The sequence below is a fragment of the Acinonyx jubatus genome, chromosome C2, assembly GCF_027475565.1.
Source record: "Acinonyx jubatus isolate Ajub_Pintada_27869175 chromosome C2, VMU_Ajub_asm_v1.0, whole genome shotgun sequence".
NCBI lineage: Eukaryota > Metazoa > Chordata > Mammalia > Carnivora > Felidae > Acinonyx > Acinonyx jubatus.
The window spans coordinates 8,601,911-8,626,277 of record NC_069384.1 but is presented as its reverse complement, the minus strand read 5'-3'; the positions used below and the strand labels follow the sequence as shown (position 1 = coordinate 8,626,277).

General features: G+C 43.6%; 1 protein-coding gene and 1 long non-coding RNA gene across 7 annotated transcripts in view; both read right to left on the bottom strand.

Moving 5' to 3' along the window:
• The window catches only part of HLCS (holocarboxylase synthetase), a 227,179-nt gene that overhangs the window by 69,173 nt on the left and 133,639 nt on the right, over window positions 1-24,367 (bottom strand). The window lies entirely within an intron of this gene.
• On the bottom strand, window positions 13,999-19,143 carry LOC128315113 (uncharacterized). The gene is made up of 2 exons (XR_008297542.1): window positions 16,015-19,143; window positions 13,999-15,388 (listed from the first exon to the last, which is right to left on the bottom strand). It is a non-coding gene; the product is annotated as an uncharacterized LOC128315113 (long non-coding RNA).

Here is a 24,367-nt window from a genome sequence, read left to right as displayed (position 1 = left end):
AGAACTAAAATGCATTAAAATTCTCAACAACTTCACCAAAAGGCACACTATTAGATTCCGAGTGTCTACAATAAGACGGTTCATTAAAAGTGCAGGTCTTAAAGAAATCGCTTTTGTCCCTACATACTGGAGAGAGAGGATCCAGCGTGTCACTTGTGACACCTGCAGCCCAAATATTTTTACATTAGGTTGTCCAAGTAATCACATGAGAAACGCTACATGAAACGGCAAGGGAAGAAGGCCCTTTTCTGTGAGCTGGCTTAAATACCATTATTCTGCGCCTACGCTCAGGGAAGGCTGTTTCCACAGGGTTAGCCACACAACAGTGTCATTAAACCCACTTTCAAAAAATCAGACATGAAAGAGTTGCTTATTCAATTTCCCTTGAAGAAGCTGCAGTGTTTGAACACTTCTCTTTTTCTCCCATTGTACTCTGCTTGTACTCAATTAAGAGATAATTTAGCCATTTGTCACGACGTAGCTGGGGCTGAGCATTTATACAGGCACTTAGTACAGCTCTACTCACAAGCAGAAACCTATGACCATCGCTAGAAGACAGTCAATAGTGGCGGGCCTAACGGTGCCTGGAAATTACATTTTGATGACTTAGGTTTTGGTCACTGTCTACAGGCACGGGGACAGGCTGGGCTAGCCTCAAGAATGGCCACAGCCAATTAGAAAGCAGTGCCGATCCTAAACCCAGACATGCCGAGAATGAAACACTCAAGGCACCATGGAACGGACAGGACAGGAAGCAGCGGGGGGAGGGGAGATCCGCAAGACAAAACTGCAGAGCGGGCAGCACCCCTAGAGACCTGAGGAGCCCCATGCAGAGTATCTGCTGAATGAAGGAACGAATGAATGGACAGAGTTGGACTTGGCTGCTGGGCTCAGGACAGTTATAGCAACTCAACTGGCTCAGGTGTTGCAAAAGTTCATCCTCAACATGAAACACGTGGTTCGGCACAGGGGCTCCCTGGGGAGGGGGGTCAGGGAGAGGAAGCACAGGAGAAGCGAGAACACCAGAGATGGAGGTGTGACTGTGTCCGTTGTTCCTGTGCTTCACAACTGACATACGTGCACGTTTGAATCAAACATTACACTGAAAATAACTGTCATTCCCTCTGACCTTTCATTTTCACATCAGCATCCATCACCTCTTCAGAACTGATTCAAAACCATTATAATCTGTTTATCAGTCTAGACTACGCTGCACCGGAACATAATAATAATCCCGGTAACAATACTAACAGAGCCATTGATGGAGTGCTTCTGATACAGCATCTATTTTATATATATTCTCTCTAATCTTCACGGTACTTCAGGAAGCTCTTGGTATTACACATGAAACATCTGAGCTCAGAGAAGGCAAGTTGGATGTTTAAGGTCACACAGCTAGCGAGAGCCAGAGACCAGGAGTGAACTGGGATACAAACTCCAAACTCCAAGCTCTTTCCACTTCTCTATAAAGCCCTGCTTTTGTCTTTTAGATTGCCCTGAGAGAGGTGGCCCCCAAAAAGAGCTGAGGAACCACAAGCAGCCCTGCAGATGGCTTCCCAGTTGGGGGGAGGGGGAGCTACACCAGAAAGAATAGCCTGAGGACTGTGTGACTGGGAGGTGACCTCGTGGCCTGGACTGGGGCCAGCCCTGGTGCCTGGGATGTGAGGGTGCTCCAGCAAGGGTGTAAAAAGATAAACCAAGTAGCACTCAGGGAGGCCTGGTCCCCGCATAAGAACGGGTGAAACAAACCACGGAGCACAGCACTTTTCAGCATAAAAGGCTATGAGCTGGGACGCAGTCCACCTGGGCATTGGTAGGTTTATTTCACCCCCTCTTACATCGCCCAGGGAAGGTGGGCATCATGAGCGGCAGGCCGGACACATTTTTCCTTCTGCAGATTCGCCTTCCTTTCCATCTGCCTTTTGCACATAGTCAGAGTGAGTGCGGAGGAGGAAGAACAGAGAATCTAACAACCGTACTTCACCGGTTTTGCTGAACCACTGCCACAAAGACTTGTAAAAGTGAGAAACGGCCAGACACTCCTGCAGGCATGCACGCATTCATTCACTCGGTTAACAGGCTAAAATGACCATTGTCACATTGACCAAAGAATAAAGATGGGGAGATTCGGCCTTGGCCAACTCTGCAGAACCTTCCTTCCCAAAGGTTGTGTTTTGCATTCTGCTCTCGCGTGGCCTCAATGTTACGGTATTAAAACAAGGTTTCTGCACTTCTCTAATCCGGATGCCCATGCCCTCACCTCCTGGACACCTTGCTAATGACTTCTACGATATTCAAGCATTCGTGCTTGTTTCTGTTTTTTGTTTTTAAACTTCAAGAATGTGGTCTCAATAGATAGAAGGCTTGCTGCTGGGTTTTCACTACAAAGAAAGTCAGAGATTATCCTGAAACTGACACAAGGTTTAAGACACAAAGTCCAGGCTGTAAGAAAGCGGAACCATTAGCCGGTGGCCCTGACGAGCACAGACAGCTGAAGCTGGTTGTCCTCACCTTCCCACGCCCACCAATGAGCTACTGTCACACTGTGCCAGTAATTTACTGCTGATGTATCTTATATACCCTGTGTGGTGATACAGCGTCGATCTCATCTAAGAGGTGAAGCAGACTTAACAAAGCATATCCATCAGACCTGATGGGATTTTTTTTAAGTTTTGTTTTTTTTTTTTACATATTTTTAATGTTTGTTTATTTTTGAGAAAGAGAGAGAGAGAGAGAGAGAGAGAGTGAGCATGAGCTGGGAAGGACAGGGAGAGAGGGAGACACAGAATCCGAAGCATGGTCTAGGCTCTGAGCTGTCAGCACAGAGCCCCACGCTGGGCTCAAACTCATGGACTGTGTGATCATGACCTGAGCCGAAGTCAGACGCTTAACTGACTGAGCCACCCAGGTACCCCTAGAAAGTTTTAATTTAAATAATCTCTACACCCAATATGAGGCTCGAACTCATGACCCTGAGCTCAAGAGTCACATGCTCTTCTGACTGAGCCAGCCAGGTGCCCCTGATTTTTTTTTTTTTAATAAACTTTTGATGTTGGAATAATTTTATATTTACATTGGTGTTTTAAGATTTTTTTTAATGTTTATTTATTTTTGAGGGAGAGACAGAGTGTGAGCTGGGGAGGGGCAGAGGGAGAGGGAGACACAGAATCCAAAGCAGGCTCCAGGCTCTAAGCTGTTAGCACAGAGCCTGACGCGGGGCTCAAACCCATGGACTGAGAGATCATGACCTAAGCCAAAGTCATACGCTTAATCGACTGAGCCACTCAGGTGCCCCTATATTTACATTGTTTTTCATGAAATGGCAACTTCAGTGGTTTTCTTTGTGATAGGCTTAGTGTGTGTGACAGCCACCAGCACATATACACATGCTTGCCCAATCAATCAACAACTTGTTCAGGAATACAGAGATGTAGCTATGGATGTAGGATCTAAATAATCCTTACCATGAATTTTACCACACATGGTATTTTAAAAATATGGTTACATAGAGGCGCCTGGGTGGCTCAGTCGGTTAAGCGTCTGACTTCGGCTCACGTCATGATCTCACGGTTCGTGGGCTAGACAGCCCCGCAGTCGGGCTCTGTGCTGACATCTAGGAGCCTGGAGCCTGCTTCAGATTCTGTGTCTCTCTCCCTCTCTGCCTCTCCCCTGCTCGTGCTCTCTCTCAAAAATAAACAAATGAATAAAAATGTAAAAAAAGACATATGGTTATATAAGCAAATTATCCATGCCTGGCAAAGGCCCAGAAAATGGAAGAACAAAACAAAACAAAACAAAACAAAAAAGGACAAGATCTAAGTATTTATGTTTAGTCATAGCAGGATCATGATTTAAAAAGCAAGTATTTTTTAAACTATCAATAAATCTAACATTTAACTCACAGCAAGGCTAAAAGAAATGAAAACACGCAAGTAAAAGTTAATGTATCACTCGTGCATTTACCTGTTCTTTAGGTCAAGGGCATAGCTACTCAGGTTTCCTTGACCTGTAAGCCTGGATCTCTCTGTTTTCTTTTGTTTTTTTGCTTTCTTTCCTTTTAAAGCACTGCCAATAGTGCTTTATATAAATATAATAGTAACTAATAGCTTTTTATTCTAAGTCCCCGTTGACTGTAGCATACATCCCAATTTCAGAAGTGTTAAAATGTATATGTTAGAACCGGTAAAACAGTAATCAAATTAAGCTCAAGCCAACCAAAACGACGTCTCCTATTTACTTGGATAATAATGCACAATGCCAGGCAGAGAGTGGAAGCTAGGTAAATATTGACTGAATCAATGGATGGTCTGGGAGGTAATACTCATCTGTTAATACAGAATTACCTGCATTTTGCTGACACACCATCTTGTCTCTCCCCTCTGAACTTGCCTATGCCTGGGACACACCTCTCCCATCTGCTTCATTATAAAGAACAATTAGGTCAACGTTATGGATACCTCTCCACTCTATGTGATAATTTCCACGAAAACTACAAATACTAATTTATGAACTTTCTTCAAGGATTCAAGAAGCTCATCAAATCCTTTCATGTCCTCTGGGCTTGCAAATATGTGCATGTGTGAACTTGGTCTATGACAAGGCTGGTAAATGGACTATTAGTGTACAGGTGTGTACAGGATGTGCTCCTCTTCTGCCTCTGTCTTTCTGCATTTCTTCATGGAGCAGGAAGACAGTGTGCGTGCAAGTACACACCCACGTGCTGCAGGGCCAAGCGTGTGCTACGTAATTCACTTCATAGGTCTCCTACCACCAGATGCACAGAGTCAGGGTCACCTGTGTAAATTAAATCCAACTGGGTTTCTGTGTTTGCATTATCTAGATAAATATTTTTCTCTACATTTGAACTATATAGACCAGGCCTATTTCACTATTTCCCCCTCCTGTCCACAGAGGACAGAACTCAATTTGTTGTCCTCAGAAGTCCTCTGTGTACCTAACACCGCGACATCGACAGAAACGGAAGAGAAGGCTGATGCCGTATCTGCCGAACACCAATAAGGAAGATGGAGGGCAATGAAAATAATTATAATAAGTACTAAGATACTGTCAATTCTCAACAGAAAAAAAATGGGAGAAAAAAATCAGGGTATTAGAAACTTATTAATAGGCCACTACACCTGCAGGGTGCCTGGTAGCACACACGGAGAGAGAAATCTTATAGTGTAAGTTATGGGTGAAAGTCCATTAACAAGCCATCAAGAGGCATCTCAGGAAACAACCCATGGGCAGCTGGCCTCCTCCCCTGGCTTCCCTGCCACACTACTGGACACCGTCTGGAACGGTCAAGGCCAAACCTGATGCCACCTCTGCTATCTTGTGCAGAATTTCTGCTTCTGGAAGAAATATCCACGCTACACAGAGACTCTGTCCTCTGGGGACTTACCGAGAGCCAGAACCAAAGACACAACGTGGGTGAGAGATACAAACACAGGGAACGGAATACAGACACGTGTACGTTCCTCCCAACCATGAAAGGAACACAAGCAGTAACAGTAAAGGCAGCATTTTCCTCGTGTTCCTGGGACCAGACTTAAATCACGGGGGAGATGGCCGCTGAATGGTTACGCTCACATGTTGGTGGTGCTTTAAGTTAATGAACCCTTTGGGGAAGCGAGTTGGCAGTGACAATGCACAGCCCATGACAATGCACAGCCCATCACGAACAGGTGTGTGGTCTTTAACTCAGCACCCTGGCTCCCTGAGTTTATCTTTTTGAACGAAAGAAAAGACTTTGGCACAAAAATGTTCAACCCAGCTTCAGAACCACAGAAATTTGAAATTGCCCAAACGTCCAACAGCGCAGACATCACTCAGGACATGAGACTAGGAACAACTGGGCAGGCCACTCGGCTGACCGTCTTAGCCTCCGCTCTCCTCAGAAAGGAGCCCTGCAGCAAGGGCTTCAGTGCAGGTGTTCTGTTCTGGAAAGTGAAGATGAGTGGGGCCGGGGAGACCTTTGCTGTGACTTTTAGCTACGATGATGGGGTAATGACACTGAACCGTGTTTCTAGTATAAAACTTGGTGAAAAATAAACACCACAAAATTCTGTTCACACAAAACTGTAATACCATAAACTGATGTTTGCTTATGAACTTAACCTAGAAGAGCTTTTGGAAAAACGAAAGCAACTGATCTACTACCTTAGTGTGATCACGGGATTTTTTTTCTTTTACATTATTTCACTTCAGTTTATGTAATAAATATGAAACCTTAAAATTCAACCAACCAGGATCTCTAAGAACTTGTCTAGCTCACTGATTCTGAAATTGTATGGATGCTGGTAGGTCTCCCCAAAATGAGTGCTGCTGATCACCTCCCAACAATTTGAATCTAGTAGCGGACATCCCTGCTTATCATTCCTGCCAGCATTTACGGAATAATTAGCATGTGCCCAGGCTGGGCTGAGTGAGCCCTTTGTATGCATTATTACATTTAATCCTCATTTCAAGTGAAGTAAATACTATTATTGAGCCTTTGTTTTACAGAGAAGATAAGTATGGTTTAGAAAGAATCAATAACTTAGAGCTAGTAAACACAGGTGCTTCCATCTGAATGCTCGTTAGGTGGTTCTGTTAAAGTTCTCAACCATTATATTATGTAACTCACGGTAAGTGTGGCGGTCTATGTGGTTAATACTGAGCTCAGACTGGCCCAGGTAGAGAAGAGCTTATTGAAACATGGTGTATATACCACGGTGGTATATAGGGCAATCTGAAACGACATTAGAACTTCTGAAGTCCAGCTGTCAGAGGCCACCAGGAACCCATCTGAAGTCAGAGTGGAGACTGTTCACAGTGGGAGGGAGTTCACAGTGGGACCATGGAACAGAAGGGATTTCACAGTGGGACCATGGAACATCCCAGTAAGAGGGAGTTGGGAGCCACCTACTACAGTTTGGGCTTGTGCTGATTCTATGGGGTGATTATAGGTGGAATTGTGTCCCCCTCCTAAAAAAAACATTAGAGTCCTAACCCCCCCAGTAGCTCATAAACATGACCCTACTTTGGGAAGTGGGGTCTTCACAGAGATAAGTTAAAATGAGGTCACTAGGGTAGACCCAAATCCAATTGGACTGATATAAAAAGGGGAGATCTGGACATAGTGACAGACACACACACACAGGGAAGATGATGTGAAGAACAGAAAGAAGGGTCATTTGCCTGGAGTGACAGAGCCACAAGACAACAGATGCCCAGGACTGCCGGCCACCCCCAGAGGCTAGATGACGCAAGAAAGGATCCTCCCCTACAGCCTTCAGAGGGCACACAGCCCTGCCCATACCCTGATTTTGAACTTCTAGCCTCGAAAACTATGAGAATAAATTTCCCTTGTTTTAAGACAAAAAAATTAGCCATTATAAAACTCTGAAAATTATACTGCCTAGAGTTCAGATTACTTTAGTTCCCTATTAAAAAATAATTATAGCCTGCGTGTCAACCGGTTGTTGAGACTGGTTTGGTTCTGATGTGTGTGTGCAAACATGTGCATCTATATTGTTGTAAGTGATTTTTAAAAGGTGAACTTCATTCATTTTGCCAATCAATTAGACTTCTTGATCCAGTTAAAATTCAGGAGGTGGTTTTGGTTCTTGTCAGTGCTGCTTGGGATCTTGTGGATCCCCACGTCCCTCCCAGTCCCAGGATTCCACAGCTCTGTGAACAGAACTAGCAAAACTGGGAGCACAGATTGATGACCGTGACCGTCATCCACAGATTGCATCATAACATCAGTGACACCACAGGACAACTATGGGGATTTGGCTACCATGGAACAAGTGGCAAGCTGGGAATTAGAACCATTTCAAGGATAATAGATGCCTACAGACGAGATACAGCTCTAAACAATGAAGACAGAACTAGAAATCTGGCATTCTGCTGAGCCACACCTCGGAGGGCAGAGGGAGCAAAGAGCAGGGACAATAAAGTGAGGGACATCCTCTCCACACAACTGAAGACTGGAATTACTGGGAAGGGAGATGGGAGTTTTTTCACCCACTACAAGGGGTTAGAATAAAAAGTGATACAAAAATATTAAGAAAATAGAATCCTACCTACTTCCATTCTGTACACTATGATTTTAATGTAAGAGTGACAGTGATGAGAAATGTATCAAAAATTGTGGTTTTACATACCCTGTGAAACGATTCCTGACAAGACTAGATGAATTTAAGTTCTTTTAAGCTAATATTTAAATTTAAAAAAAAATTTATTTTAGAGGGAGAGAGAGCACGTGCATGAACGGTAGAAGGGCAGAAGGGGAGAGAGGGAGAGAGAGGGAGAGTCTTCAAGCAGTCTCCACACTCAGCACGGAGCCCAATGTGGAGCTTGATCCCACAACCCTGGGATCATGACCCAAGCCAAAATCAAGAGTCAGATGTTCAACCGACTGAGCCACCCAGGTGCCCCAAGCCAATACTTAAAATACATAATCACCTTTTACCACTCTTTTAATCTTTCTCCCTCCCTCTCCCATCCCATTCTTTATTTTTCTCATGTGCTTGAGAGTTCCAGAAATTGAGGTTTCCCATAAGAGGAGCTGGCCACCTGACAGGAAGAGCTTCTCCAATGATCACACGGTGTTTCTTTTTTACTTCTTGATCTTTAAGATTTGGTGTTGTTTTGTCAATTCCCCTAATTTCCATCCCACTATGTTGCTGATGAGTTGTTTTTTTCCAAATACATTAAAGGCATATGCCAGACGTCAATTTTAACTTTCTAGGTGACAAATTAATCCTATGCATTTGTGTTTATAATTTAGCATGAAAATATCCACTAAAATGTAAGTCAGAATATATACATACTGGAGCATAACCCTCCGCGTGAGACAAAGCACACACTGGTGCTCATGTGGAAGGCGTCCCCGGGAAAGGGGTCTCAGGAGCCGCAAAGCTGCTTGGCGAGGTGATAAGGAAAGACAATCCCAGGCATGTGATGCTGCTGTTTTGACGAGGACACAAAGGCAAGAGGGAACAGGCACATGAAAGAGGCATCAGGCACTTGGGTCTGAGATGAAAGGAAGAGCCGGGCTAAGTGCGCAAAGGAAGGAGCAGAGGAAGCGACAGATGTCCGGTGCCTCTGTAAGGAGTCTTTAAACACAAAGAGGAGCTTGGGTTTGGTCCAGAGTTGATGAGGATCTCTGTGGCACTTTACAAAGGAAGTACCTCAGGAGAAGGGTTGAGGATGGAAGTGAGGCGAACAGGAGAAGCCTTTTCTGAAAATGAACTTCAAGGCCAGAGAGGAGAAGCTAGAAGAGGAAGAAGGACTTGATCACCCAATGACACGTAGAGAAACGGGTGGATGAAGTACAGCCAACGCAGAATACGTGCCATTGATCCAAATCCCACTTATCCCTAAAGACCAAGCCAAAGCCCTCCTTCTCTAAGAAGCCTTTGCTAACCCCTAGGATAGATAAGGAGACCTGGTACCCCAAATCCTTCCATCTTCCTTCAGGCTGCCTTCCTGTCCCACAGAGGCTGAAAAAAACATTTAAAAATGGCATTCCCAGACTCCCTACGGGCAAGGCTTTGGAGGCAACTGACAGATCTGCAGTTACATGTGCTCACACAAGATCTGGAAGCGGGAAAAGAGGCAGAGACACGCCCTCCTCCTGCCACTTTGGCTGTTGTGCATACCATCCGCAGCCCGGCGAGAGCAGCCAGATCAAGTATCCCAGGGCTATAAGCTTCCTGGGTGTTGCGAGCAGGTGCACTGGCAGTGGGTACCTGTCCCCTGGTCTCAGCCATGTGCTGTGCTCGTGAGATCAGCAGTTCTGGTGCTTCCCCGGACTTCTCCCCTTCCTCAGAGTGGGCCACTTCAGGGGCTGTTTTCTAGGTCATTCCTGGAGCCAGCTCAGAGTCAGTGCCTCAAGCCTTCTCATTGACTCCCCCAAGTACCCAATCACCTGCATCCAGTCCCTTCCTGCTCAGGAGACCTGGAACCAAGCCTGACTAACACGTCCACAATGTGTCCTCCTTCATCTCCAACTGGGCAAAGAGTAAAGTTCTATCACATGACATTTTCTAAAATGGTTACATCAAGTTTTACATCATGCCACGTACTGTTAGTAACCCTTTCAGAACAGCATTAATGAAATACTTATTATCATTAATTCCTTTTTACAAACAAGAAAGCTTGTCCAAGTTTACACGGTTAGTAATGGAACTGAGATTTCATCGTTACACTGCCTCCCAAAGCTTTCACAGTGAATATAGAACAAATAGTCACATGAGAGAAAGGCAAGTAATGAAGGTGACAGAAGGCCCACTATTGGCTTAATAAGTATGAACACAGACTGAGCACGTTTATAGGCAAAAGGAATAAAGAAGAACAGGAAATGGATAGTCAAATGTGTGGGTAAAAAGAGTGCTAACACCCCCATGTTTATAGCAGCACTATCAACAATAGCCAAAGTATGGAAAGAGCCCAAATGTCTATCAATGGATGAATGGATAAAGAAGATGTGGTGTGTATACACACACACACACACACACACACACACACACAGTATTACTAGGCAATCAAAAAGAATGAAATCTTGCCATTTGCAACTACACGGATGGAACTAGAGGGTATTATGCTAAGCACAATTAGTTAGAGAAAGACAAATATCATATGACTTCACTCGTATGAGGACTTTAAGATACAAAACAGATGAACATAAGGGAAGCAAAAAGAATATAAAAACATGGAGGGGACAAAACATGAGAGACTCTTAAATATGGAGAACAAACAGAGGGTTACTGGAGGGGTTGTGGGAGGGGGGATGGGCTAAATGGGGAAGGGGCATTAAGGAATCTACTCCTGAAATCATTGTTGCAGTATATGCTAACTAACTTGGATGTAAATTAAAATAATAAATTAAATAAAAAATTTTAAAAAGAAAAGAAAAAATAAAAATATAAACATAAAAAGAATGCTAAGAGTACAGCTAGTAACTGAGAAGGGAAGATGCATCAAGGACAACGTAAGAGACAGGAGGATGCAGACATTCAGTGGCAGGCTGGGAGGCAGGTGCCTAGTAGAATCCACAAGGAGCTTACACTCAAACTCTTGTTTTGAGGGTAAAAAAAAGGACAAGAGGCCAAAAGCTAAGAAAAGTACTAGAGGTCACCCAGAATTCTTCGGTGAGCACATTCAACTGGCAAGTGAAAAATACTGCTGAGCTGGAAAATATCAGCAACTAATTCCCCCAGTAGAAAGAAACTCAATCGATGAGCATATTTCTACAGTGTTCCCATGTTCTGAGCACCGAAGAAAGATACTACATTTTGTTGTCAGTGCAGGCTGAGGTCTGATTCAGGAGGTTCAGAAGGAACTGAATAAGTTCCAGGGGCACCTGGGTGGCTCAGTTGGTTAAGCGCCTTACTCTTGATTTTGGCTCACGTCATGATCTCACGGTTCATGAGTTTAAGCCCCGCATCAGGCTCTGTGCTGACAGCGCAGAACTTGCTTAGGATTCTTTCTCTCCCCCTCTCTCTGCCCCTCCCCTGCTTGTTCTCTCTTTCTCTCACCCTCTCTCAAAATAAATAAATAAACTTAAAAAAAAAAAAAACACCGGACACCAAGATAGAGCACATTGACAAAGGGGTGAAGTATTTCTAATAGGACTAAATTTCTTGAACGAATATTCATACTTGTGTCTCCCCAGAGTTCAGTAGTTGGTACACAGACGGTATTCAGACGTGTATGGAATGAATGGGTGGTTACATCCTGCTAGAGCAACCAAGTCCAACACCCTGGAGTGTTAAGGGATGTGCCGAATGAAACTGCTCAAGGGAGACTTTTCTTTCCTTCAGTCTTCCTTTTTTACAAAGGAGTAATGGCCTATTCAGCTATTCTTTGTGTTTTTTCCCCCTGACTGTAACAGATAACATAATACCATATTTTCACTAACAGCAATAACAATTCACATTAGAAGGGGTTCTTCCATCCACCAGAGTTAATTTTTTAAGTGGATAAGCAATTAAAGATGCCAAGTAGATTACAATTGATCCCTTGTGTAAAAAGTTGTGATCAATAAAAAACAATCTGTAAATTCGACTGCATAAATCCTTTTTACTTAAGTCCACCATAAGCATAATTTTCAGGATCGCTCCTTTGATCTCACTTACTGGAAAAGAAAATGTAATAAAAATATTGCTGCAGAACTGAGTATTCAGAAAATTACAAGATACCCATTTTTACATTTTGAACCATTCACAGAAAACAAATGTGTGATTATCAGACCATGATGCTAATCTTGGAAAATGTATGATTAAAAAGCCCCTTGAGGTCTAGCTGAGCTCCTAAACTAATATAATAAATGCTCTAAAAAATGCAGTGTGCTCTATTTAACTGGTTCCAACAGACCCTTCCTGGTTTTCATGGTTTGGCAAAGTTACAGGTTGTCCTTTGGCTTTGTGTGATGAGGACTTAACTCACCTGGCATCCTCTCTTCTCCCCTTAACTGTTTTGCATCTGTTGACAGTTCTTGGACTAAACTCCTATAAAACTTCAGATAACATACCAAACCCCACTTACTGTTGACCTGCCACACACCACGTCTTGCTACGCAGTTGTGAGAAAGGCACATCAGTGCTCAACTTCCCACTGTACTCCTCCGACTCTGCTGCCCATGACATTCCCAAATCTCCCGACAGGTACTCTCCGTTCCATGGCAACCACTGGGTCTTTTGTTATCTGTCTAGAAGTCGATTCTACAAGTTGACATACACCAGCTTTTTATGACACATTATCTACATTATTAACTATATAGATATTATTTGTTACAGACCCAAACAGTATGCTAGGTTTACATTTCCCTAAATGGGCTCACTGTGCCACCTAATGGAGAATGTTCCCCGTTTCAAAGTAAAAAAGATACCTTTTTTGTATTCTAACAGATACTGCTATATAGTGGATTGAGAATGGTGGGGCCCCCCAAAAAAACGTGTCCTGTGTCCTAATACCTGGAATCTGTGAATGTTACCTTATTTTTAAAAAATTTTGGGGTGCCTGGGTGGCTCAGTCAATTAAAACTTCGACTCTTGGTTCCGGCTCAGGTCATGACCTCACGGTTTCATGGATCGACTCCTGCATCAGGCTCTGCGCTGGCAGCGCAGAGCCTGCTTGGGATTCTCTCTCTCTCCCTCTTTCTGCCCTTCCCCCACTTGTGCTGTCTCTGCCTCTCTCAAAATAAATAAATAAACTTAAAAAAAAAAAACAAATAAAAAGTTTCTTTGCCAATGAGATCATGCTGGATTACCCACGTAGGCCCCAAACCCAATGAGAGAAGAGGAAAAGACACAGACACACAGAGGAAGATGAAGACAAACACTGGAATGATGGGGCCAAAAGCCAAGGAAACCGGCAACCACCAGAAGCTGAAAGAAGCAAAGACTGGGTTCTCCCCATAGAGCCTCCAGAGAGAACAGAGCCCTTGACAAGACCTTGATTTCAGAACTTTGGCCTCTGGAACTGTGAGAGAATAAATGTCTGTTGTTTTAAACCACCCAGTTTGTGGGAATTAGTTACAGCAGCTGTAGGAAACTAGTATATATATCCAGGTTTTACTAAACTACCAATTACAGTACGTACATACTCACACCATCAATTTCCTTTTTGTTCCAGAGACTTCCCTCCTGGAGTGCTCTGTGCTATTCCATTCTGAATGGGCTGATTGAGGCCTCCTGTATGACTGTCTCCCCAGGACTTACTTCAGTGCTTTCATGGTGGGATCCCTGTACTCACTGTTTCCTGAACCTCATGCTTTCATCTTTCTTACTTTCCTTTTTTGTTTTGCCACAACACATCCTCAAGTAACTGCCTAAGAAAGGATATAAATTAAGCGAACTTTCTGAGCCTTTGCGCATCCCCAAATCTCTTTACCTGTGTTCAAATTCAAATGAGTATTTGGATGGGAACAAAACTCTAAACCCAAGACCTAGAGTGTACCATGCTAAGTGAAATAAGTCAAGACTGAAAAAGACAAATATCATATGATTTCACTCATTGTGGAATTTAATACACACACACAACAAATGAATAAACAAACAGAAAGCAGAATCATACCTATAAATACAGAGAACTGATGGCTGCCAGAGGGGAGGAGGGAAGGGGTTAGGTAAAATGGGTGAACAGGAATGGGAGATACAGGCTTCCAGTTATGGGATGAATAAGTCATGGGAATAAAAGGCACAGCATAAGAATATAATCAATGGTATTGTAATAGCATTGTATGGGGACAGACGGTAACTACATTTGTGGTGGACAGTGTAATGTATAAACTTGTCCAATCACTACGTTGTTGGCTGAAACTATTGGAAAAAATTCTAGACTCAAAATTATTTTCCTTTGGAATATTAACGCTACTAATTCTCATCCCTTTATGGATATTTGTACTTATCCTTCTCTGAAAGTTTTTAGAATACTCCCTTTATCCTGGGTTCCCTGAAATTTCACACTGATATGTCCAGGTATGTCTTTTTAAAATCCACTCTGCTTGGGGCACCTGGGTGGCTCAGTTGGTGTCTGACTATTGGTTTCAGTTCAGGTCATGATCTCACGGCTTTATGGGTTCAAGCCCCGCTTTGGGCTCTATGCTGGCAGTGCAGAGTCGGCTTGGGATTCTCTCTCCACACACCCCCCCCCCCGCCCCTCCCCAACTTGAGCTGTCTCCGTCTCTTAAAATAAATTTTAAAAAGTTTTTTTTTTTTAAATAATAAAAACTACTCTGCTTGGCTTTTTGTAGGGCCTCTCAACATGAAGAGTCATGCCTTCCTGCATTATTTATCTAAAAAGTAGTTGGTTCGTTCCCAGGTTTTGGCACCAAAAAAAGCAAAAAAAAAAAAAAATAATAAAAATAAAATAAAAAGTAATCCCCACTTCTGACCTTTTTCTCTAGTCTCTCTCTCTTTTATTTGGTTGCCAATGCTATCCAACAGAACTTTCTGAAATAGAAATTCTCTGTAAGTCTCCACTGTCCGATAATATAGCTGCTAATGACATATAGGTTACTGAGCAACTGAAATGAGGCTAAGGAACTAAGGAACTGAATTTTAAATTTGGTAGTTATTAATTTAAATTTAAATGGCCACAGGCAGTTAGTTTTAGTTTTTACCTAGAACATTTTCTGGACTATATCTTTACTCTGTCTGGCAACTGCCATACATTTCCAATATAGTAACTCTTTAATAGAATCTTATTCTTGTTTTAAGGATGAAATATTCGTAACTGCACATTCATACCCTGAGAGTTTTTTTTTAATTCTATGCATTTTATTCAATTAGCTCTTTCATCAGTAGTCAGTTTTCCTGTTTATCTTGGTCTTTTTCATTTTAAGTTTTAACAACATGCTTGGTAATACTTGGCTTTCCATTAATCTTCAAACCTGTAGTAATAAAAAAGACTGATGGATGTTAGAAGTCAATTTTCCAAAGATATTTTCATATTTCTGCATAGTCCAGGCATTCATATCTAAGAGCACTGGCCAACATGATTGAATAGAAAACATTCCTTGTAAGCTGTAGATAGTATAATGCTCCAGAGGGATTTAAATAAATCTCCCTTGGAGCCATCTGTTTCCATTCCAGGGTAGTAAAAACTTATGGACCTTCCACTCTCTTCCTCCTTCTCCTCTTCCCTCCTCTTCTGAGAGAAGACTTGCTTATCTTCTAGAGTAAAGTCTCTGTCTCTCTCTCTTTCCCCATAGGGAAGGAGGGGTGGACATGTCAACTACTCTATAGAGGTTCCAAGTCTCATAATTCTGGGGTTCATTTCCTGGGGTACAACCCAGCTGCACATGCAGGGTACTACGGACCTAACTGTATCCCCCACACCCACCCAAATTCATGTGTGGAAGTCCTGACCCCTAATATCTCAGAATGTGACTTTGCTTGACTATGGGGTCTTTATAGAGTTGACTCAGTTAAAAGAGGTCATTAAGGCGGGCCTTAATCAAATATGACTGGTGTCCACCCCCAATCCATAATAAAAAATTTAGGAACAGACATGTACAGACAGAAAACACTGTGAAGACACAGGGAGAAGATGGCCACCAACAAGCCAAGGAGACAGGCCTCCCCTTGTGGTCCTTGGAAGGAAACAATCCAACTGACACCTTGATCTCAGTTCTTCCAGAACTGTAAGCAAATAAACTTCTGCTATTACGCCACTTAATCTGTGGTTCTTTGTTACAGCAAACCTAGAAAACATACACAAGGTAACATCACCCTTTTACTGTGTCGTCCTATGGAGACTGGACACCAAGAAGCTCTGTATGACAAGGTCTGCCCTCGGATTCAGAAGTCTCATGTTTCTTGTCAAAATAGATCTATCTATGGGATGCCTGGGTGGTTCAGTCAGTTAGGCATGGCTTTGGCTGAGGTCGTGATCTCGCGGTCTGTGGGTTCAAGCCCCACGTTGGGCTGTGTGCTGACAGCTCAGAGCCTGGAGCCTGTTTTGGATTCTGTGTCTCCCTCTCTCTGCCCCTCCCCTGTGTGCTCTCTCTCTCTCTCTCTCTCTCTCAAATAAATAAACAAACATTTAAAAATTTTAAAAAATAGTTCTATCTATGCGTGCACATGCACACACACGCTCAACAGCAGAGAGCTCTGTGTGATGTACAGGGCTAGTCAACAGACAAGCTTCACTTTACCAAAAATGGACACTGGGGACGCCTAAGCTCCAGGATCAGGAGGGCTTTACTCTGTGGTACCAATGTCACACTAACTGCCCATCAGAGAGTCATTCCACTTTTTTAAAAGTAAGAATGAGATGAGTATTTTGCTTGGGGTAAAACTACCTGCCATTCTGTGCTGGGGGCAGAGAAGAGAGGGTACTGACATACAACGGGACCCTGTTGGCAGCCCTCTGCAGTAGACGCTCCCCAAGTTCAGAGCTCACGGGGGCTCTGCCGGGCAGGTCACCCCCTCCTCAGCTGCAGGTCTCCACGTGCACCCCAGGCTTCGTCGGCACCATTTTCCATCTGCTTTCCCTCCTCCAGAAATCGGTTTAAATCCCATCTGCTGATAACCACCTCTTCCTTTCTTTGATGATGTAAATGTTTTACTAGTCGTTTCAGTGGGGATCCAGTAGGAGAGAAAATAAACGTGTGTGCAGATTGCTGTCTTGAACTGGAAGTGCCAATAGTTTTACTCAAATATCGTTTCCCGATATTAAATCAAATCATGGGCCCCATCATCTTAACTACAATTAACCTTCTCAAACAGCCAAATGGACATGTGACATGTCATACAAAACAATTTTTTCAAGCGATATTGAAAATTTTCAAAACAAAAAACGGGAGTGACAGAAATCTTTGATATGGAAATAAGGTTCTTCCGCCAAAAGAGTTATTTTGTCTGGAAACTGAAAATTATTATATATATATTAGCATTTAGGTATGGAATTTTTTTGGAGTTAGGTGCTTTTTATAGGTAGAAGGAAGTAATTTTAAATAAAAAAAAAAACAAACAAACACAGTTTCTTATATCCTTGGTTCCAGAACTGGGTTCTGAGTCAGTGCCTCTCAGGAAGTTCACTAGTAATGCTCCGCAATGACTTGCCTTCATCCACGAGCATCAAGATAATTCAGTAGCTATAAGACAAGCAGCCTGAGATACAGAACACAGTTAAGCTCTACAGCTCAGATTTTCAGCCTTTCTACCACCATGGTGGAAGGTGGGGGGGGGGGGGGGAACTCTCAATTCCCCCAAGGGATGTGTTCTTGCACATGAATTGACATTCAGGCTCAGTTAGACACCAAAGGCTTGGTCCTTTGAAGCCAAGCAAGAAAGTCCCAGCCACCATTTATGTGTCAGCACCTCTCACACATGCCCTGCCTACTGCTTGGTAAGAGGCCTTCTGGCTTCTATGTGATCAGAACCTAATGAAAGGACAAAAAGGTCAAAGAAATGCCTCAAGAGGAAGAAGGGGATGGAAGGAAAGGAACACAAGGATTTATCCTACTGTCTACTTGACTGGGAACCCCAACGGGCAGAATTTCATACTAGAAAATCTCCATGAAGGAGCTAATGGAGATCACACAAGTAGAAAGCTTTTCTCCTTTAACATGTGACCCAGTTAACACCTGAAGAGAGTTGGTTCGAAACGAAACAATAAAGTTAGTGGCGCCAGAGCTCCTGACCTCACTTGCAGCCTAGACAAGGCTTCCTGTGGCCATAGGTAGGGAGACTGGCATACGCCAGGCACAGCTGAGCACTTTACAGCCACTGCTCATTTAATACTCACATCATCTCTGCTCTACAGACAAGGAAAATGAGGCACAGAGAGGTTAAGTAACTTAACTGGTAAGCTAGTAAGTTAGTTAAGTCACACAGCCAGTAAGCGGCAGATCCTCAGACCTAATATTGACAGTCATTCCCTAACTCCTTGCTCATTATTTGCTTTAACCATTACCTTTAAATAGCTTTCTCCCATGAGGGCCCCGGGGTGGCTCAGTCAGTTAAATGTCCAACCCTTGATTTCGGCTCAGGTCACGATCCCACGGTTCACAAGTCTGAGCCTTGCATTGGGCTCTGCACTGACAGCATGGAGCCTGCTTGGGATTCTTTCTTTCTCTCTCTTTCTGCCCCTCCCCTACTTGTGCACACACTCTCTCTCTCTCAAAATAAATAAATAAACATGAAAAAAATTTTAATTATTAAATTGTTTTTTCTCACGTGAACAATGAATATTGTGCTAACTTGACTCAGCAAAATGCATCCTCAAAGGCAGGCAGGAGGAAAAAAAAAAAAAAAAAAACAAACCAAAATATGTTCCCTCAAGAAGCAGCCCTCACTGCAGCCTGAATGTTGTAAGAACTGTGAACAATTGCTACATCCACAGCCTCCTTGTTTAGCACTTGACTTTTGGTTTCACTGTTTGGATGATTAAGGGAAGTAGAGGAGTTTGCTCTTTATTTTCCAGTTTCTAGAAAGGCCAAAGAAGTGAACTTTCTCTCCTTGGAGGCCATCATAAGACATAGAGATAGCACAGAACCCCAAAAGTAGTAACAGTTTAAACAAATTTTTTTCAAACAAACATAATAAAAACATTTGATTTGTATCTGATTCCACATGATTTCAATATTATGAAATATGATATTCATATTCGTGAATATGATAATATGCTATTCATAGTAAGGATAGGATATGGAAACACATCACCTAAAAGGAGGAGGAGGGGCAGGGGGAGGAGGGGGGAGGGGAAGAGAGAAGGGGAGGGGAGAAGGGGGGGAGAAGGGGAGGAGGAGGGGAAGGAGGAGGGGGAGGAGGAGAGGGGACAAGGGGGAGGGGGGAGGGGAAGAGAGAGAAGGGTAGGAGAGGAAGGAGGAGGGGGAGGAACACGGGGGAGGGGGAGAGAGGGAGAAGGGGAAGGGGAAGGGGGAGAAGGGGAGGGGGCGAAGGGGGAGGAGGGCGGGGGAAGGAGAGGAAAGAACAGCATCCAAGCCAGAGAAGGATGAATCAGATAAAACAAAGGAAAAAGTTTCAAAGTAAGAAAGTGGTAGAGGACCCAATAGACTCCCACACCAGAATTATCACTAAAATAATTGCCCTTTGAAAGTGTTTCCAGCCATCAAAATTAGCTCAGAAACCATGGCCCTAAGGTTTGAGAGGGAAGGTCCTCCTTGACTTTTACTTGATTCGCTAGTGTTCAGCAGTTATCACCGGGCACATGGCGGCTCTTCATCAATACGTGATGGTCCAGGAGCCACCTAGCGCCTTCACACTGAGGTTACCTGATTCTGAAAGTGCAAGTGCATTTTCCTCTCTAGTTGTGAGCAGATGTGTGAAACTGAAAAAAGAGAGAGTAACTCAGCATGGGGGTCCCCAGATAAGAGCGTGGCTGAGACAGGCTGAGGGCCAGAGGACATCCAGCGAAGAACACATAGGAACACGCGAGGCCGACTGCAGGAGCAGCCAAGGCCAACCGGAGACCTATCGCGAAAAAGACGGACCATCGGTAACTTATGGCGAGAAAAAGCGGCGGTGACGTATCGCGAGAAAGACTGAGCACCAGTGACCTACGGTGAAACTACCACGTGCGGGACCCAGCGGAGGCAAGACTGTGCGAGCAGGTCTACGTGCTGTAGGTGGCCTGGTGCCTCACGGCTGTACAAGGACACTCCTCCAGTACATACTTCTAAGGCAGGGTTGAGAAACAAGAACAAGTTGTTAAGAAACGAGCAGTCATCAGTCGGGAGTTGCAAGGGATCGGGAACAGGCGGAGCGCTGCCTTGCCCGCTGGAAGACTTCTCAAGGAGAGGGCTATCCTCCTCGATGCCCCGATTCAGGTTTCAGCCTCGTGTCTCCATTCCCAGTGTCCTGGACGTACGGAGCCCCGCTTGGCACCCAAGCGCTGGGGAGAAGCTGTTTTCCAGCAGAGCAGGGCAACTGCTTCCAAGATTGAAAACCAAGGGATTCCAAGGAGCCTGACTCAGATTATCAGTAAAGCAAATTACGGTTTTGTCTTTTGTAAATGTTGTGACAAAGACTTTAATTTCACATTATGTCAGGAGTTTTATGGAGCCAAGAAACTTTCCAGTACTGAACACTCCTGTATGAATCCCACAGAAATCAGGCGGCAAAAGCAGCAATCATAACTATCACCTTTGGGGTCAAGATTCTGATTAAAACCAACTGACAACTAAAGTGTATTTTATTAGCAGTAAGATTAAATGCAGAGCATATGTCAAAGCTGTAATATGAAGTCACAATTTCTCTAGATTACAGTTGGAAGCAGTAATTTTATAACTGCCCCTCCCTAGCCTGTAAATCCAAATATAGTTCAGACAGCTACTCTGGACTGCAGGGCGCTATCCCTGCTCAGTGCAAGAGCCAGGGAAGGTGCTCCTCTCTGCGGGGCCTCACTCCCCTCAGCGAGGCCATGCCAGGGCTCCTTGCTTGTTTATGGACCTGGGCGGGTCTCCCACTCCAGGGCTGAGATCAGGTGTCACAGGAGTACAGGGCTCCTGCACACCCTGGATCAGCTGTCCCCAGGCAGGCATGCTGCTTCAGTGGTCTCCTTAGCCACTATAGATGTCCTGTTCTGCAAGCAGTAATGAGTACCAGGACATTTTTAGACACAAAAATATCCGTTCAGGCATGTCAGAGAGGTGCCCTCTTTCTGCAGCATTGTGTGGGCCTCTGTGCTTCGGTCACAGCTACAAAGAGCTGATTGCCATTTTTTTAAATCCAACCAGGAGTCACCTGGCTTATATTCATCCTCTAGCTAGCCCTACCCACATCCAACTCATCTTCTTACTCAGTACTGTCACACGCAGATATGCCCATGGCCTCTTCCCAATCCCTATGCCCAATGCCAACGTCTGAATCTCAGCCTTATTATGGTTTGCTTTGATTGGTGAGATAGCCCCCAAAAATTTCCCAAGTGGATCCACCACTGTTCCCAGCCACTATCACAAGGCTGTTCTGGAACAGCCCTGCTCCATAATCAGAAGGGCTGACAGCTCTCCACCGTCAACCCTTCTGTCCAAGCGAATTAATCTGCTTTTTCTACTGTAAAGCAGGAACCAAAACCAGGCTCACCCTGAGGCTATGACAGGACCACTGTGAAGAAATCTTAAATGTTAAAAAAAAAAGGGGGGGGGGCAGTAAGTGTCAAGGAATGTTCTTCTAAGTTTCTCATGTAAGCACTGTACCAAAGATGTCTGCTGAACAACGATCAACATATGCAAACTGGCCCTTGACGTTCTTAGTATTGGGATCTGATCTTACTGTTCAGAAAGGTATTTTATAAAGGTTTTGTGAAGACCTGAAGTGTAATGAAAACTGTCACTATGCTCTATGGGTTTTTATAATCTGGAGATCCTCTTACATAGAAACCTCTACTAATCAGGCAGCTCAAAATCTCCTTAAATACACACTCTGACAAGTTTTTAACATTTAAGAAGGCAACATCTTGGCTACGTCCCTGCCAAAGGGAAGTCCAAATAGAATGAAAGTGGCTGAATCCCAGAGAACACATTTTATTAATCAAGAGGGAATTAACATTTAATTTATCTAGTGGGTGCTATTACCACAGCTTCTTAATATCAAGCTCACAAAACTATCAGCAGGAATGGAATGATAATTTAAAAAAAACTATCTTCCCAGTAAGGCTAGTCCATAGAAGAACAAACATTACTAAGATCCACAGCGGTCAAACACGAAGAAATGAGTGGTAATTTTTACACATTGCAAGTGTTGGTTTTTCATAAAAGTATAATTTTAGAAAAATGTGCGAGTCAGCTGCAATCACGAACTTCGTATCAAGCTCAATGATGAAAGCCACTTTTGTCTTGGTGGGCTCAGTCCGGCCCAGCCCCCGCTAAAACCCTGATATGCTGTAGAGCTAATAACCAAGTTCTTACACTGGGGGTTGGGCTGGGAGGGTGGGGAACGGAACAAAATGTAAGTTGAAAACAAAATGAGAATGTTTCCTGAAACAAAGCCAAAATCTGAATAATCCTTAGGTAATGACCATTTATGCAGTTGATAGCTTCCCAAGTTTTTCTTTCCCCACTTCTTAAGTCACATGGGAATCTGGGCCAATTTTTCAAGCCAGAGGATACTTAGGAAGTATTCTTAGGTCATTTCATCCCACTTTTAGTGGACTAGTGTAAGCTAGGTGGCCGTTGGATCTCACAACAGCTAAAGAGGGCCTGCCTGAGCCTAACCCGCACCAGGGTGCAAGGCTCCATTCTCCCAGTGGTACCTCATCGCCCTTCCTGCCACCAGTTTCTTAGTAATGCCTTTCCATCTTCCGTGGGGTGAATGGTGGTACCCCCTTCCCTCCCTAATATATGCTTATGTCCTGATACCCAGACCCTGTAAGCATTTCCTCATTTGGAAAAAAGGTCTTCGCAGATGTAATTAAAGATCTCGAGGTGAGGGTATCCTGAATCCTGAGATGGGCTCTAAATCCAATGACACACGTCCTTACAAGAGACAGAAGAGGAAAAGACAGACACACACAAAGGAGAAGCCCACATGAAGACCAAGGCAGAGACTGGGATGATGAATCTACAAGCCATAGAATTCCAGGAGCTCCCAGAAGAAGCTAGAAGATGCAAATAACAGATACTCCCCGAGAGCTTTCAGAGGGAGTGTGGCCCTGCCAACATCTTGATTTCAGACTTCTGCCCTCCAGAACTATGAGAGAAGAATTTTCTGTTGTTTTAAGCCACCCAGTTATGGTAATTTGTTTCAGCAGCCCCAAGAAACTAATACATTCCAGATACACAGATAAACTATTCTCATTTCTGAGCAGCCAAGAAACATCACTTCACCAGTAACTGGAACCAACTTCTCATGTTTGCAGCAACCTAAGCATTTGGTCTCTAAAATTAAATGGGAATGATATGAACACTGCTTCACAGAGTCAACCGCTGTGCAAATACCCATGATTGAAAAGACACAGGAGGCCAATGGACAGCATTAGCAGGTCACTTCATAAAAAACAATGACACATTTTCCAGTGTTGCTTTTTAGGAAATACGGGACTAAAAGGCAGAGAAGCTTGTTTCAGTCACACATGGACGGCTATCTTGCAGAAAGGAGTCTGAAATTGTTGACCATCATCCTTTGATTCGCATGTTAGGAGGTAGGCGGGAAAGTGCCCAGCACTAAAATCCCTCTCACACACGTTGCAATTACTCATTATTTTGTGAGAATTTGCTTTCCTTTCTACAGCAGTCCACGCCATATCCACAGTTTCGCTGTCCCTGGTTTCAGTTAGCCACGGTCCACCAGAGTCTAGAAGCAGGTGATCCCCCTTCTGACATATCATCAGGTCAGCAGGAACCTAACAGTAAGTCACAATGCCTGCGTCACTCACCTCACTTCATCTTGTAACATTATCATCCCCCATCAGCACAGTAAGTGGAATATTATGCAATAAGAGATTTTGACAAGAGAGACCACATTCACCTAACTTTCATTACACAGTATTGTTATAAGTGTTCTATTGTATTATTGTTGTTGTCAATCCCTTCCTGTGTCTAATTTATAAATTAAACTTTATGTATGTATGTATAGGAAAATCACAGTAGCTACAGTTGAGCCTTGAACAACATGGGCTTGAACTGCATGGGTCCACTTATGTGTGGACTTTTTACAGAGCAGCACTATAAATGTATTTTCTCTTCCTTCTAGTTTTTTATTCTTCCTTATAATTTTCTTAATAACACTTTCTTTTCTCTAGCTTACTTATTATAAGGATACTTATATATAATATAACACACAAAATATGTGTTATTGACTATGCTATCGGTAAGGTGTCAGTCAACACCAGGTTGTGAGTAGTTAAGTTTTGGAGGAGTCAAAAGTCATGCATGGATTTTTTTTTTTTTGATGTTGTAGGCATC